Source organism: Lactuca serriola, chromosome 3 (assembly GCF_051521515.1).
Source record: "Lactuca serriola cultivar US96UC23 chromosome 3, Lser_US96UC23_V15, whole genome shotgun sequence".
In the NCBI taxonomy this organism is placed as follows: domain Eukaryota; kingdom Viridiplantae; phylum Streptophyta; class Magnoliopsida; order Asterales; family Asteraceae; genus Lactuca; species Lactuca serriola.
In genome coordinates this window covers 190247334-190251888 of record NC_136410.1, presented here as the reverse complement: position 1 = coordinate 190251888, position 4555 = coordinate 190247334, and positions in this window count along the sequence as shown.

Below are 4555 nucleotides of genomic sequence, written 5' to 3'. Positions count from 1 at the left end.
GATACGTCTAGCAAGGTATAAAACAGTGAATACAGTGGACACAGTGAATACAGTGAATACAGACCCCAGACAGTATCAAATGAATGATACGTCTAGCAAGGTCTAAAACAGTGTGACTCCGAGAGTGGGTTTTCCAGCATACAGTGTAAATTGCTGGTGAATTACCATTACCTTAAGGCCATGAATTATAAGGTAACCTGGGATACTCGTAACCATACTAACCGACACTAGAGTACTTGACGCCCTACAAGCGTCTATAAAATATGACATTTGTCACCCCTTGGCTTGGTGGGCCGTGGACTGTAGCTAGCAGTCAGGGAGCAGGGGTGTCAATCCCGTATAGATCAATACACACAATGTCCGCTCTCCCTACAGGAGACTCTGGTTACCAACTAGACGACGGAGAAGGCCGTGTCCCGAAGATGCATCCCAATTAGTGGGTAGTGGGTTTCATATGTAAGTGTTGAACTAGAGGTAGAGACTCATAACTGGACTGACTTGAGTAAACCTATACGTCTATGCTCATATACATAACATATAACTAATGAATCAAACGACCTTCGAACGGCCATCCGATCCCACCAGACCACATCTCAACGAAGAAAAGGAAATAGGGCGGACAAGCCTTCCTAAGTCCCTCAATCATTGTTTATATGCACCTATACAAGTATAGACATACATCTAACTACGACTGAGTGTGGAACAAGTGGAAACGTACAGTGTGGAATAACCGAATCGTATGTATAAACGTACAGTGTGTGAATAACTGAGTCGAGATGTATAAACAAACAGTGTATGAATAACCGAGTCGAGATGTATAAACAAACACTGTATGAATAACTGAATCGAGATGTATTACCGAACAGGGTGTGAATAACTGAGTCGAGATGTATAAACAAACAGTGTATGAACAACCGAGTCGAGATGCATAAATGAACAGTGTGTGAATAACCGAGTAGAGATGTATAAACAAACAGTGTGTGAATAACCGAATTAAGATGTATAACTGAACAGTGTATGAATAACCGAATCGAGATGTATAACCGAACAATGTGTGAATAACTGGACAGTGATGTATATGCGTTACCAAATACAAGTGTATCACGAAGTGGAGACGTTATCAAGTATAAGTGTATCACGAAGTGGAAACGTTCTCAAGTATAAGTGTATCACGAAGTGGAAGTATTAACTAAACAGAGATAACACAGTGGTATCTTAACCAAGTAGAAGTATAAAAACATAGACGTAAACTTTTGGAAAACCTTTATATATTAAGAAAATCACGACTTGGTATTCCTTTGTAAAATTAGTTTGAAAATCTTTAAAAATCCTTTGAAAACCTTTCATAAACAAGTTTAAAATAAAACTTTGATTAAACATCATAAGTAAAAGCTAAACAAATAACTATGTTTTTAGAAAACCCTTTTACAGTGTCATTCTCGGTAAAACAGTTAACAGTGTGGTAAATCCTTGTGCATGCGGGTTATCAATCACATGTGAGTGATCTGATAACTGGCATGTTTAACTTGTATTCCCCCCCCCCCCTATAAAACATGTAAAAACATTTAAAAATGTTCATTCAAGGGTATGAACTCACCTGGTGTAAGTAGATCCGACGAAGGTGCCGGTTGGGTGCTCGATGTCAAGTAAGGACTTGGACACACTTAGAGACCTATTTAACATATGATAACATATGTTCACATACAATTAGTATATTTAATACTAATTAAACAATTATACGCACTCTAAGGAGCGGAAAACACTTTGGTTAAGTGTTTGGCGTGTCCCGGGTAACATTTAAGGGCATGAATGACTTAGGAATGGAGTTTACTCTCCAAGAGTAAACTCACCATAGGGTGTTTACGGCCTTGGGACTACTCCCCATGATTTTACAGCCGTAAACTCGTGGTGAGGGTGTTCTAGGATGCTAAAGTGTCTCATTATCAATTGTGGAACTTTGCTTGACTCAAATATCAAATGTGTGAATGGGTTTAAAGCATCAAATGGCCCCTTTGAGGAGTTTACACTCTTTCTTTTGGTGTTTTAAGGGCTTAAGTGGTAGAGGGTAAATTCCTAAGCATTTTTCCAAGTCAAATGGGGAGTTTAGGGTACCAATTGGGCATTAAATGGGAGTTTACGACCCATGAACCACCCCTATGGGAGTTCACGGCCATGAACTCCTACTCCCCTAGTTTTATTGAAGTTTAAGGCTTCTAGAATGGTGGTATTGCTTCAGGGTGTTTTTCTAAGGCCATTGGTGTGTTTAAGGGCATTTTTAACACACTAATATGAGTTTACTCCTCATGAAGAGGAGTTTACGGCCCAAGCATTTTTTTGGGCAGTAAACTCATGTTTACTCCCCAAAATGCTAGTTCAAGGTGTTCTAAGTCCGATTCCATAAGCCTACAAGTCATATCTAAGCCTTAGGGACAATTTGGAGGGGTTTTGGGGCTTAAAAACCCCATTAAATGGTGTTCACGGACCAAGCATGTTCTTGGGCCGTAAACACATGACTATGTCCCTATTTTATATTTTAAACTCGAATTGGCAGGCTAGATAAGTTATAAAACGAGTTAGGATAGTTTACCTACTCGTTTGGGGCTCGAAACGGACGATTTTTGGCTCGAATTTAAGTTGTAGAGAGAGAGTGGGGAGAGTGTAAAAAGTCTCCAATGGACTCCACTCACCCTTATATAGGGGTTGGAGTTGGGGCTCAGTGGGATTCTACCTGATACTGCCGTTATACGGGGCTTTTGGTCGCACCCGATTTAGTGGTCGTAATAAAATTTAACCCTTTTTCCAAAATAAAATGGAAATGCAACTTAAGTGTTTTTATTTACTTTATTACGACTATAACGACATAATATAAATAAATAAATAAAACATTTATTTATTTTGCGACCCCTAGTTAACGGAACTTTTATAAATTGGAATATTCCGTTAACGGTAACGGGGTGATGTAACGGAATAAACTTTGGGTTGTCACATCATCCCCCCGTTAGAGGGAATTTCGTCCCGAAATTCAGGTCTAGGCAAGGAATTAGGTATGAATGACCGGGTAGAGGCAGGAGGGTACTTCCTATTCTGTTTGTCCTCGCATTCCCCTATGAATCTTTGGTCTGTGTTTGTCATTCCAACAAACCTTCACCTACGGGATGCGGATTCTGTCTCTTGTAGTTAGTGGGTTCCGATTGGTGTATCTACGAGGTTATGGTTCTCAATGGTCTCTATCACGATGAGTGGGATACGAAGAGTGACGTCGGGTAAACACTAATCAAGTCTAAGAAGTGGATCGTTCGGGTGTCAAACTTGTGGAATATCCGGAAGTAGTAGTGGTCTGACGAGGGTTGGACTAAATCTCCGTGAGAATCCTAAGATGGTCCTAAGCTCTCGGGAGGGTAGAGCTTTTCAATACTTAGAACATAGTGTACCTCTATGGCAAGATCATCACTGGTGTGATCGCCAGTACGAAGTTCCTAACGTTCTCTCTCTTACTGGTAGTGTAGTCCTTCATGTTGGTTCTTAGGAAGCTCGGGTTGTCTTTGGTTTCGCATTTCCTGTCAACTGGTTGTTAGAGGCTTTCTAGATCATCGAATGGGTTGCATGACTACGGTTTTCTGTTTGTTGTAGAGTGTCTATCTCAAGCTTGTGCAAAATGAATCTGCATTTCTGATGCTTGAGGTATTTCTAACGGAAACCCTCGGGGTCAGGGAGATAGGGTTTCACCAGACGAGTGTTGGACTACCTCGGGAGGTGGTTCTACTATTTCTGCGTGAGATAGTATTCGTGGAACACCTAATAGTCCAATGAATCTCTAAGACTTTGGTTTATTCTAGTGCGGAAAGCGCATGCTCCTACACAACCCCTCGACTAACACCAAGGCTGGTGTCAAGTCTATAATCTCTTCGGAATCTGGGTCATGAGGCTGAATGCAACTACGTTCGCACTTTGATCAAGTATTCCTGGCTGCGGAGGTTATCCTGTGGTTCTCGATATTCTAGCGTTTACTTCGGAGAATGAAGTCTATCGTCTACAAAGCGACGGTGACTTCCTTCATGCGAGAGGGCGGAGGATCTTAGGGACTACTAGTCTGTAACAGGGTGGACGAAGTGCCTGAGTAGTGCGAGCATCTACTGCAACTACTCTTCCAAAGGTTCTGAGTTTTTCTCGGTCTTGGTCAAATCTAGTGAGTATAGGTTCCCATCACTTGGAACTATAATCTCTTTACTAACTGAGGGTGTTAGCTACTATGTGGGTTTAACCCGTATGACAACAAATTTCGGATTTGTGGTCACTATAGTAGCTCAACCCACAGTGGTTCTCTTGACTCCAGCTCCTATTTTATGGAATAAGATGAAGAGCTTTACTATGAGGTTCGTGGTAGAGCTCATACCCGGCTTAACCACTAATACTTGGTGTATGCAAGCCGTATATAATTGAGGTCGGCAGGATGTTCAGTTGTGCGGCTCCACCCCAGACCCACAACCCAACGAGGAACAGGGAATAGGTAGGAAGCACACATCTTAAATCTTTTTGATCTCGATTATATACCACC